Below are 13106 nucleotides of genomic sequence, written 5' to 3'. Positions count from 1 at the left end.
TTGGATCTTACATCTGTTTCAAAAACATTTTCCAAATTTGTTACCAGTTAAAATTTTTTTTCAAATGGTGTTTTATTTTGTATATAGTGTTTCTATATTGTTTCAATACAGGAATGAAAAATTTTGATAAATTATATTACTGGTTCCAAACTACTCTGTGGAAGCAAATAATATATAGATTCTCTAGATTAAAAGTTTTTAGATTAAAAAAAAAAAAAAGGAAATGTCACAGGTACAAACCAACCACAACACACGATACAATGGCAAGATGAAGGTCCTTGGTTCCCATGTGTCTAGAGTCCTTGGTTTTCTCATTGTATTATGACATTTCTCTGGTTTGTGTGTACCTTATTGAGCTATATTAGGATAAGAGATTAATAATTTCCTCAAAATTATAACAAGATAAATAAAATGAAAAAATAAAGAAGAGAAAAAATCAAACATTTGCCTTGTCTTTGCTATACAAACTATTTCCTAGAACATAGAAATAATCCATAAAAATGTTTTTATGGATAAATTCTAGCCAATAAATAGAGATGGGATGATATGATTAGAGTATAACCCTTTTGCAACCCTAATGAAATAATGACCCTAGGCAACCATCATCAGTGGCTGCTGAAACAATTAGATAAAGGGCTGTTGGGGAAATTATGACAGTAGATCAGCTGACAATATCTGAACCCACAGGTCAATCTTATCACAGTAAGAGATAACAAGACATTATGAGCCTCCTGGTGCAATTCAATAAGAAATACATTGTACCAGTAATGAAGTGTTCTTGCAACAAAAGTAAACGTGAATTTGGTCAAGCTTCCCTACCCACCTGCCCTTTCATGGAAAATCCAGGAAACGAGAGGAACATGGTAAATGACACATCCTGGAATGCAATCTGCTAAAACCAGGATGTAGGAAATTCTAAAAGCAAGTGAACTGTTTTCTTCAACAAATAAATGGCAAGGAGAAAAAAGAAAACAGGGAACTGTTATTAAAGAGCCTTATTGTTCTCTTTAAATGCTTTGTATGTGCGCTTAATATGGACCTTGTTTGGGACCTGATTCAAATACCAACTATCAACAGAAATTTAAGCAATAATCAGGGAAATTTGGATATTGAGTGAATATTTGGTGATATTAAGAAATGACTGTTAATTCTTGGGGGGTGAAATGATGTTACAAATAGTCCTTATTCTTTACAACACATACTGAATTTTAGCAGGTAAAATAATAGGCTATTTGAGGTTTGCTTCAACATAATCCACTGGGATTGGGGGGAGAATAAAAAGATTATAGTTGAGATAAAATTGGCCGTATGTTGATAATTGTTGAAGCCAGCTGATGGGTCTTAATACTATTCTCTCTTCTGTTTTTATTTTAAATTTTCCATAATGAATGATAAAGAGAAGTTACCTAATAATGTTTATGGAGAACTTGATATCTCTGTAACATAAAATAAACTTTCAAGGCATTGTGAGGAGTGAGGTGTAGCATTGCAGTAACCAGTTGAGTCCCCACTCCTAGAAATCTAGACTTAGTCTCATGGCTGAAAGAACAAAAGAAGAGTTCTTTCTGGGGTATTTCTGGGGTAGTATTTTATAACATTATTAAAGTCCCTCTTGTCTCTGATACACTGGCTGATTCTGGTCTCATGAAAACCTTCTTCACTTCAACCTCCACCTTTCCTATACCTCTGTCTCTTGGCTATCATACTGGTCTCCCTTTTGGCAAGAATATTTGGAATATCTATGTCACAGAATCGGTGCTTCAGGTCACATGCCCAAATTTGGATGTTCACTGCCTGGACCTACCTAACCTGCCTAAATATTGTTCACTTCTGAGACCCTCCAAATTTAATCTGCCCACCTGAAGTCAGGATCACTTATTTTTTTTCTTACTCCTGCTATTTGCCTAATTCTGTAATCTTGCTTGTTAATCTTTATCCCTAATGATTTTTAATGTTCAACTTTTTTCTAAGATCTATTAACTACACATCCTCTCACCTAAATGATCTTTTTGAAATACTGAGCAGAACTACAGACAGCTTCTATCTTTTGGAACCAAAAAAAAGCAAATAAAAAGGCAAGACATTCTGATCACCTTTGTTATTTGTCCCACAGCTGAAAAACCTACCACTTGTACTGGGTTGGGAGTGGAGAGGCAGCCACTCTTCCTGCCACAAACCTGTGACCTGCTGTCACCCATAATCCTGCACAACAGTATAAAACTAAAACACTAAATCCATAGCAACAACCTTAGTGCCATCCAGACTTGTGGGAAGCTCTAGGAAACATGTGTTGGTGGTGGTTATGATGATTCACTACAAACTTGGCAGTGTTTCATCACTGCTCACCCTAGCTCAATTCTTCTGCACATAGTTTCCAGTATCTTCAAGAGAATCAATATAAATAAAAAGATACCTCCAATAATTTTAGCTTCTGTTTTTTCAAAAATGTTTATTTCAGCATGGCTGGTGATGTGCTTTAATTGAAAAGTCCTTTTTTTATTCTTTAGGGAAAACCAACAGTGCAGCTGTTCACATCCTTCATCTGCAGTAGAGAGGATGGGTGAGAAATGGTCCATCAGACTGGCAGCTAGGAACAGGCAGGACTTCCTTTTGTGCAGCCCTCAGATAGAAACAGTTTTTTGACTTGGCAAATGCCTGAATGCTGCAGGCAGCCTTTGGGAGACTAGTAATCCAGATATCAAGGGTTAGGTCACATGGTATGCAGTACCATTAAAAAAGGAAATCATAGAAAATTGGTTGTTTTGAGTAGAGTATTATGAAAATCTGGAGACACCTGCCACATTTAAGAATTCTTAGGCTGAGAATCAAATGGAGATGAAACTGAAGAGGTTACAAAGAAAAACCCTAAAATATATTCTTCTGGTTATAACCAGAGTTATATCGAAAGGTGTTTTTTCTTACAAACTAGGATTGATAAGTTACTTTAGGAGAAATATGTGACATTCTATATATATCATTTATAAGCATATATTACATTTAAGTCTTCTGAAGTCAAGTCATAAAAATATAATCAGAAGTCAAAATATATTTTTACTTGCTCTTAATATATACCTTTAGAAAAGCATTAAACCACATTAGGAACTGCCTTTTAAAAATTAAAGCTGCCTTCTAAGACCCATTTAGAAATTGAGATTTGCTGTCAAACCTTAGAATCTACAATTGTCTGATTCTGGAAGAATAATGTCTCATGAAACCTCAGTCAGAAAGTTAGAGAGAAACTTGGGGTATGTCCTATACTGATAGTCCAGGGAGGAGGTCCTTAGCCCTGGTTCAAATATAAATTAACAGTAGACTAGACCAGCCAATTAGCATTTCTGAGCCTCAGTTTTGTTGCATATAAAATGAAGGATTTGTGTTTTCTGCTTCCAAAATGACTTACATGACTTTATAAATTAAAAACATTGTAAAACTTGAGAATTATAGTTTTAAAAAGTTCAAAGCAGATGGTTGACCATCTGAAAAGATAAATGGGATTAGCTGTTACAGGATTTCCAAAAGAAACTAATTGCTTCATTGGGACACTGTATTTGATTTCTTTTTTTAAAAAGTTTCCTGGTGAGAGTAAGTTTTAAAAGAAAAATAAATTCACCAGCAAAAGCAACCTTATTCCTGAGAATAAACTTAAACAGAAATTAACTCATCTTTGGACTATCACAGCCTGACTAACACTGTAAAACTGTGTCATTTCATCAATTACAACCTTATAAAAGGCACAGAAATGGCACTCACATGCAGGTTTCAATTACAGACTCTCCCAATAAAGTCAGAGCAAAACATAAAAGGATACTAGGATGAGATACTGTGGCCTAGAAACGCTGTTCCCTGATGACTCCACCAAAGAATGGAAAAAACTTCTCAAATATCAGATGTCTTAAGAGAACTTTACTCAAAGCAGCTTGATGGTCAGCATAAATTGTTTTCTCTCACTGCGTATGTATGGCATCTAGTCTGTGATATTAGCTGAGGTTCACAATACATGCTTTAGATATCAGAGATAAAGGAGGTAAACTATTCACTACATTGCAAAAAAAAAAAAGTGCCAGCATACCTGGTATTTTGCCTTGATAGGAAGCTAACCCGCTCTGTATGTACAGAGATAGACACCCTCAACCCAAATCGAGCTAATTGAGCAAGGAATCTGCACATGTTAATTGTATAGTGCAGAAGAGCACTTATACATACAACAATTTGTAGGAATCTTTTTATATTGCAGATATAACCTTTGATCTGTGATTTCCACTATTGCTCTTTCACATTATTCATGCTTTGACTTCATTCCTGGTGTCTTTTGTCATACTAAGTTATATTTATGTTTACATGGTGAATTATATTTGCCTTTTCCTTTATGCTCCTAAGTTTCCTATCTTGTTTTCAGCTGTGCTCCCTGTTTTCATTTCATTTTGTTTTGTTTTGTTTTTGTTTGGAGGAGGATAGTTAGGTTGGTTGGTTGGTTGGTTTATTTATTTTTATTGGAGGTACTAGAGATTGAACCCAGGACTTTGTGCATGCTAGGCAGGCACTGAGCTATACCCTCCCCCTTCTTGGGGTTTTTTTTTTTTTCAATATTTTCTTTTTTTAAAATTTTGGTCCATCTGGAATTTACTTTAATACATGATGTGATGAAAGGGTCTATCTTTGTTTTCTTCCAGTGTGCCAGTTAGGACAGCATATTTATTAAATAAACTTGAACTGGGATTTTATTTTAAATGTAAAAAAGGGCATACACTATTGGAAATTTTTTAATTTTTATGTAATTGATGTTTGCTCCCTAGGAGAATTACTGGCCAATAGATCCAGAAGTTTCTTGAAATTTATTCAACTTATACAATAAAATTATGTCCCAGGCTTAAATGATGATGATTATCTTTAAGCTTACTGTAATCTAAGATACTTAGAGACAGAAATCATACTTTATTCATTTTATATCCCACTACAACTCATGGATTACTTTTGATATATTAAGTATTCAATAATACTTACTTAAATTAACACTATGAAAGTAGAGCATGTATCTAACTTATCCAAAAGAATTCAGGCTATTTTGAAAAGAAAAGAAGCTCAAACACAACTATATATGTCACCATCAAAGACTAATTTTGTATGTGTGATAACATGTCTCACAGTTACTTACAATTAAATGCACTGGAACTACGATACACCGTACAGTGAATAAGAACATGGATTCTGGATCAAATTCTAGCTTCTCCACATACTACTTTTTATATTGAGATTGAAATAAATGTCCATCTATTTTCTTCTGTCTGATTTTGTTCTGCACAACTGAAACTAATCCCAACTGAGCCTGTAAATTAATGAAACAGATAATTACAGGCAAAAAAAAAAGGATGTATAGATACGTTAACCACTGTATATTTGCTTAGGAATGGAATTGTACAATTTTTCACCAATCTGTAAAATGAAGACCAAGGGATCATTGATTATGGAATCACTTACTAGAGTTCCACATCAGTATTGTGGTTAACCATATAGTTTATCATCCAAACGTAGACTCTTTGAGAGTGAAAGAGTTTACTAAAGTAATTAAAGCTGGATAGTTTTTTTTCAAATATTTACTTATTGACAGACAAATAGCTTTATTTTAAAAATTTATCTCTTGCTAAAAATAATGTATGTGCACAAATGTTAAAACAAATGTTTTTAAATCTTCATATTAATTTTCTGAATATTTAAAAATACAATAAGCAGAATAATTAAGTAGTCTTGATATGCATTCACATGTTTTAATCAGTTTCTTAGCCATATCTGTCTAATCCTGGGTCATGGTATTTTTCTAACTGATGTAATTTTTTCTAATATGGTTTTACTGATTTGTTTGTTTTACTGTGTTTTTTTCCCACAAAACTGCCTACAATCATCTTCAAAGTTGCATTTTATAGTCAATAAATTTTAAAATATTAACACTGTCAATGAACTTTTCTGTGTAGGCATAACATTTTTTAAATTAAAAAATACTCTTTCTACAGACAGTGATTTTTTCATTTTGAAATTTGTAAATATTTCAACACAATATTTTCAAAGTATTGCTCTTTTGCCTACATTCAGGATACATTTCTTCAGTTAATATTTATCTAAGACAAAATTTGTCCAATAAGTCATCTCTGTTTACAGCACATGCATCTCACATACCAGTAAAAAGGCCATGGCAGAAGCTTCCAATACAAAATAGAGGTCTAACCCACCCTGGCCTACTTTAATGCAACTGTTAATGATAATACTTAGTTTTAGTAAAAATGCTAAATCAAATAGGACGTGGAATTGCCAACCATAAAACAGTCCCACACAAGACAAGCTGTGTAGTCTTACTACCTCTATAATGTGCTGCCTATGATTTCCAATTTGAATTTTTTAAAACAGAATAAAAAATTAAATACTTGCTAAGTAATCTGAATTGATAATATTTCTACAATTCATGAATTAAAAATTCAATTTACAATTGTCCTCTTAGTATTTTACCCAGCTTAAATTTCTACCTAATTCAGCAAAATACATTTAACAAGTCTTTCCATAGTATTAAGTTCAGTTTCCATAGGAACAACTACTGTTTTAATACACTCAGATTTTTGTAATATTCAGTTAAAGATTGGAATTTAAAAACACAAGTTTAACCAGCATAAACAGATTTGGGAATGAATACAATTACTATTGGTCATTATCATGGAATCAGAAGAGCATAAATTCCCAATCTGACATAGAAAATATAAAATCAGAACTATAAGTCTCCCCTTTAAGAACAAAATTAACTTTAAAGGGAAATCCTGAAGCAATTACTAGATTTTTATTTCAGGAATAGTGAAGTAAATTGCCCCCACTTTGAAATATCTACTCTACCTGGTGACATATAAAACTTCTTAGTGGTTTTGTTAGGATAACATCAAAAGTTCTGATACAAATTACATGTTGCTATATTCTGTTCAGTCTTATGCTCTCAACATTTTCTGACAGAGAATGGCTAAGGAGGTTAGAGCCCTCAGATACACATATTTTATTTTAAAATACAAATCCTAACTCCATACATATATTTTACATTTTGTAAAATTGTGGAAATAGCCTACATATATCAGCCTGACTAGTAGGGAAAAAAAGGGAATAGTTCTGAATTTTTGCTCACTCGTAGTCGAAATGAAAATAAACTTTCAGTGAAATAACTAGGCATCTCTTAATTTCTTCTTTCCTGCTTTCTTTTGAGTCTTTATTTCCCAATAGCATAAAAACATAACATAATATCCATGAGTCCATATCAATATGAATAAACAACTGAATAAATAAATGAATGGGGGGAAATCTCCCATGTAGAAAAATTCCAAATAACATACATAGACACTCTGCCCTCAAGGTAGTGAAGCATAACTTTCCACTCCTTAAGTGTAGACTGCACATAGTAACTTTCTTCAAAGAGTACCACATGGAAGGTGGGATGAAAAAAGAGCAATTTTACAGGGGAGAAACCTGACAAATAATACCTTAGACACACAGTCAAGGTCCACATCAACAGTAATAAGTCATGTTGACAGTAGGTACTCCTGATATGATGTGATGAAAATGGCACATTACCTCTGTGGTCTTCCTCCAAAACACCCATCACACCAGTCTAATCTTCCTGTGTAAATAGTTTGGAAAAGTTTCCATTTTCAATGAGAACAGAGCGAGCTTAATAATAATACATCTCCTCAGAAGCTCGCATGGCCCTCCAACAGACAGATCAGTTTATAATTTAGGACATACAGATGTATGATTTAGACCATTGTTTCTGAACTGCAAAGTTATTTTCTCCAGGATTGAAGCCAGTACTTCAGGACAGATTCTAAACATTGTCTGTAGCAGGAGAGATTCTCAGGGGCACAAGTTCAACTTTAAACAACAGATCAAGAAGGTGTGTGTGTGTGTGTGTGTGTGTGATGAACACCACCTACCAGCTTCTAGATGGCAAGGTCCTTGGGATAAATAAAATAAAGAAAGACAGCTCTAGTGAAGATTTCTGCACCTACTACTCTTCTCAGGCCATGTTTCAAGAGATCCAGACAGCTGAGACTAAAGCCTTTTTTGAGATCCATTAAAACCACTTGGGGTTTTATTATTGTGTTAGGTTTTTCCTGTGGGAAGAATGGTAGAGGAACAGTCCTTCCCAGACATGGGTGATGATGGTGGTAGTGGTGGTGGTGATAATGATACTTGATGATGATAATAGACCACAACATCAAGCCAGTAGTAATACCCTTTAGTCAAGAATTTTTCTGTCCCAAGTACTGTACTACGTACTTTACATTTAGCATCCCATTTAACACAACAAACCTGTGAGGAAAACATTCTCATCTTAAATATGAAAAAAACTGAAATGCAAAGTAATAGTTAAAACCCATACTAACAATAAGTGATTTGAATATCTGGGCCTTTTCTACTGTATGGTACAGCCTCTGGAGAATATCAACTTATTTCTGACATATGAGTAAGCCATGAATCAATGAGTAGCATACATGCATTAAAATGCATTGATCTTACCAGTACCTGGAGCAAAATGGGTGGGTTGGGGGCAATGTATTCTTCTTATATGGGCCAGGTGGCGGAGAAGCTAACTCTTGGATAATAACTAAAAATATAGTTGCTAACTCATTGTCACCTCCTCAAAAGTTTTTACTGGAAGTCATGCAGAAAAAGTGAACTGAAATCCCAGACATGAGAAATCGTCTCATGTCAATTATATTGTAAAAGTCAGACAAGAACACTGATGATCAGAATCTTTCTCTTTGATCCCTAATCCTGGTGATGTCATGAAGGACATTGTCAGGCTTAACGGGGATATTTCACTTGAGATTTCACAGTTATCAAAGAATAAGCATGACTGGAATTAGTTAGAACTAGGGCAGTAATCACTGCTGCAAGAGTGATGAGCTCTTTTAACTATTTCAGAGGTGGGACTAGAAAGCTAAAGAAGAGATGACTAGAATCAATACTGAGTAGACTCTGGCTGGACCAAGTGATAGGAAATGATGATCAGCCTGAGAAAAAGTACCACAAACTAAAGAAAAACTTGAAAGAAAATTATACAAATACAGATAGAGAAAATTCCAAACTATACATATGTTTATAGATCATTGATGCTAAGAGACATAATAACTGGAAACACTGGGTGTCAAGTATCATCAAAGTTGTGCATGAGAAACATTGTATATTTCTGTTTTTCAAGTATCAAGTATGTCACACGCAGTGAAATTAGTATTCTCTCTAGTCTTACAAAAATATGTAGAGAATTTAAGGAAAAGCTCTTCAAAATGCTTCAAACTGCAGTCCTCAAGAAATTTCTTCATAGCATTTCAGTGCATCTTTGAACAGAATATGATGCAGTCTTTGTAATTCTATGGAACTCATAAAAGGGCTTTGAAATGTAAATTGTGCCTTGGTTGTGATAGCAGACTTGTATTCACTTTTAGAATATTACACTCAATGGTAGCATGACAGCCACCATCCTAAGACCTTGTTGTGAATGTTTCCATAAACAATCCATTTCAGCTTTGTTTTCTCATTAAGAGAAGGGAATTGAAAGGCAGCAACTGTAAGAGTCTTGTTCTGATGATAAGTGGAACATTTATTAAAGCCATTCTAAAAGTAGGATAGCATTAAAAAAAAAAACAAGAAAAAATTAATAACTTACGGAGAAAATCCACCCCAACCTAAGTTTTGAGAGAAAATTGGGATTACCTGTTGTATCTTTATATTAATCTTATAAAAATAAATAACTGAGGATTCTAAGAGATTATATTAAGTAGCACCATTGATTTTAATAATTATAGTATAATAGAAAATATTTATTTTGTTTAACACATCTATCGTAAGTAACTTGCTCAAGATCTCACAGCTATTAATTAGCAGACTCAGATCCAACCCCAAGTAGCCAGGTCTCAGAGCCTGTGGCTGTAAACACTACGCTGTTTCTAGAACAGAATGCCTCTGAATTTCAGGGAATGAAAGATTTCCAGGACCTCCCCCTCCCCTGCACCCCAAGGTGTTCTGGGGCTGGATTCTTAGTTTCCTATAAGGAAATCCTGCTTGTTTTAAGTGTGGAGTTGTCAAATATTCCCTGAAATACTCAGATTGATTCTGAGGCTCCCACAGAGAGGACAGGAGTGGAGAGAATACATAGTCACCCCTGTTAGGACTAAGAGTTATCTACTGGATTTTCACCGTTATTTTGGTTCTTCATTAAAAAGTAATAGCAAATTAATATAAAATAGATGTAAAAAACAAGTAAGTAGGATTTGAATAGGTAACACCTGTGGCTGAATCTGGTCCAATGCTCCAATATTTAAGGCTACGATCTATTTAGCCCTTATTTCAGGCACACCTGAGAAGTTTTTTCTGTATTTCCTCGGCAATACAAAAGGGAAAGTATTTCATAATTGACCATGTCACACAGTGGACTGGGATGAGGTCTGCAGGGCTGGAGCGGGCAGAGAGCCCTTGAACTCTTGCCGGATAGTCCTTCGTCTGGAATTTTCCTCTAAGGTGGGTGATAACAGGTGAAGCTGGACAGAGGGCAACAAATAGGATGCCTACAGGCCAAGGGGCAATTACTCAAATATATTATCTCTCTTCTCTTCTCAAACTTAGATAATCAGCACTTAGTATATCTCATCTTCAACCACATGAAGTCTAAAGATCTGAGGGTGATGATATTCTGAGTCTTTGTGGGAAGAAAAAAGTGATGACATAACAAATGAGAAAAAGTCCCCTTGAGTCTTTTTTTTTTGATAAATGTAATTAAATGTGATAATTTTTCAAAGTTATAGGTACTATAAATATACTTCTCATTCAAAATTAAAATTTGTGTGTATTTATATATTAGTGAATACTTTCCCTTTGAGAAATTACCCTAAGATACAGTTTCAGTTTATATGAGTTTCATCTCTTCTGATAAATCAGCACTTTTCAACAGTTCGTGAAGAAACTTAGGTTTAAGAGATTGCCTAGAATCAAAAGTTTCCATATCACATCTTTAACATACTTTACCTTGTCAGGTAACTCAAAGCCCTGAAGAGTCAATTTTTTTTGCCAGCTGATTCTCCATTCTTCTATTTTCACAAAAACATTTTAAAAAATGACTAATTTGTGCCTGCTCCCTTCAAAATCTTCCAACAGAGGCATCTAAATACTGCCAAATTAAAACCTAAAAGCTTTATTATTTTATGGAGAAAATATCATATAGATGAAGAAATCTTTTTTTTTTTTTAAAGGACCTATATTTCTCACTGGCCCCTAAAGGGAGGTCTTCTCTGGTAGCAAAGCCATGATTCCAATAGACTGAAAGACAGACACAGTCCGAGTTAAAGGGCCAGTGCAGAGGACAGGAGCGCAGATATGCACCTAGCCTCCCTCACAGGTTGAATAAGAAAGTTGAAAGGTCTGTCGAAGGCAAGCTTTAAGGTAAAACAAAGAAACCAAAGTCTCCCTCACTTTATGTTCTATAATGAAGTAATTAGGTGTAAGATATTAAAATCATGACACTAAGAGAAGCAAAGCACTATTTTGAGGTTATCTTCCTTTCAGTTCAGATGGAAAATTAAGATCACTTCCAATTCAAAGTTCTAAACACTAAATACAGGTATGCCCTGTTGTGACCTCACTTCCTTGATTAAAGACAAACTCAGCAGTCGATGGAAAGAATCCACACTCCATTGGAACAGCAAACCACACAAAACAGTTGTCCCCATAAAAAAGCCAGTAGCTTTGCATTTGATTTTTCCATCTTGGCTTATTTCCAGCTGTTCAGAATTTGGATTCCCAAAGTTTTCTTCAGCAGTTAACTAATTCTTTGTTGGTAGAAGGGTCTGGGACTGTTTCTCCACACATAAAGGATGATCTTTGTCATAAATCAGTGTTATAATGAAAGAGCAGCTAAGATACATTGCCACATCTTCCCCATTCTCCAAATCTTTGTTGGTGATAGAGAAGTCATCCCCACACAAGCAAGGACAGAAATACATCTCTGAGTCCTCATCATGTTGGAATTCCTCAATCTCCACCTCGTCGTGAAACACTGCCATCAACACTGAGGCCGACAAAGGGCTGTCACTCCCTCCAACCCCTCTGAGTGACACCACCTGGTTGATCTGACCACCCCAGCAGGGGCCAAGCGATGAGGTATAAATATAAACAGAGTTATGAATGACCAAATAGATGTAGAAACTAAGAATTATACAATCATCCATTCACTATTTACCTTTTTAAAAAATATTTTGCTAAGCTGCAAATGTTACAAGAAAGCTTTCACTTTATTAACAAACATGTATAAGGCAAAATACATCTGCCTTTCCATGTTTTCTGGCAGTAAAGCCAAAACAATTAATTAAGAACAACTAAGAAAACTTCATGGTTTAAAATTGTGTATACTCATAAAGAGCAAAGTCAAGTCACATCTCCCTGAAATTGAAATCTCATATTAATAATTAGTTCAGGACCAGTCATCCTTACTCCTTTTCTCATATACTGTTGCGAAATCATGCTGTCTCCACCTTTTATTTCAGCTAGTTAATCTTTTGGATACTGGTTGTGACCTTAGAATTAACCCAATTAAATTTAATTTTGTATGATTTGGCCCATCATTCTAGCTTGCCCTCATTCTTTGCAATGCTGGCTCTGCCATCCAACTGTGTGATCTCCCCTTTAGCTTTGGACCATGCATAGGCTTGTGTGCATATTCTGACAGTGTGCCTTTCACTTGTGCACTAGGACTGGGTTCCTTGGAACTACAGAAACAAAATGCAGATGTCATAAGAATAGAACTTACAAAGTGTAACTATTAAATAATGCTTTGAGTACTGGCAATGTAATTAGAATATTTGTATAGCTTCTCAAGATTTGTGCTTTCATTTTTTTCTCCAAGCTTTATTGAGATACTATTGAAAAATAACTTTGTATAATTTTAGGGGTGTACAACATGATAATTTGATGTACAAATATATTGTGAGATGATTAGCACAATAAGATTAGTTAACACAAGATTTGTGCTTTTCAATGCATTTATTCTGGCAAGTTTGCTTTAAAGTTATTTAAGCTAACATATCTGCCTCATT

General features: G+C 34.6%; 1 pseudogene; it reads right to left on the bottom strand.

Annotated features, from left to right (window-relative positions):
- Positions 1-11826: 11826 nt before the first annotated feature.
- Positions 11827-12142, bottom strand: LOC105091606 (diphthamide biosynthesis protein 3-like; annotated as a pseudogene).
- Positions 12143-13106: the final 964 nt, after the last annotated feature.

The sequence above is a fragment of the Camelus dromedarius genome, chromosome 1 (assembly GCF_036321535.1).
Source record: "Camelus dromedarius isolate mCamDro1 chromosome 1, mCamDro1.pat, whole genome shotgun sequence".
Lineage (NCBI taxonomy): Eukaryota > Metazoa > Chordata > Mammalia > Artiodactyla > Camelidae > Camelus > Camelus dromedarius.
This window is presented reverse-complemented; position numbering and strand designations above follow the sequence as displayed.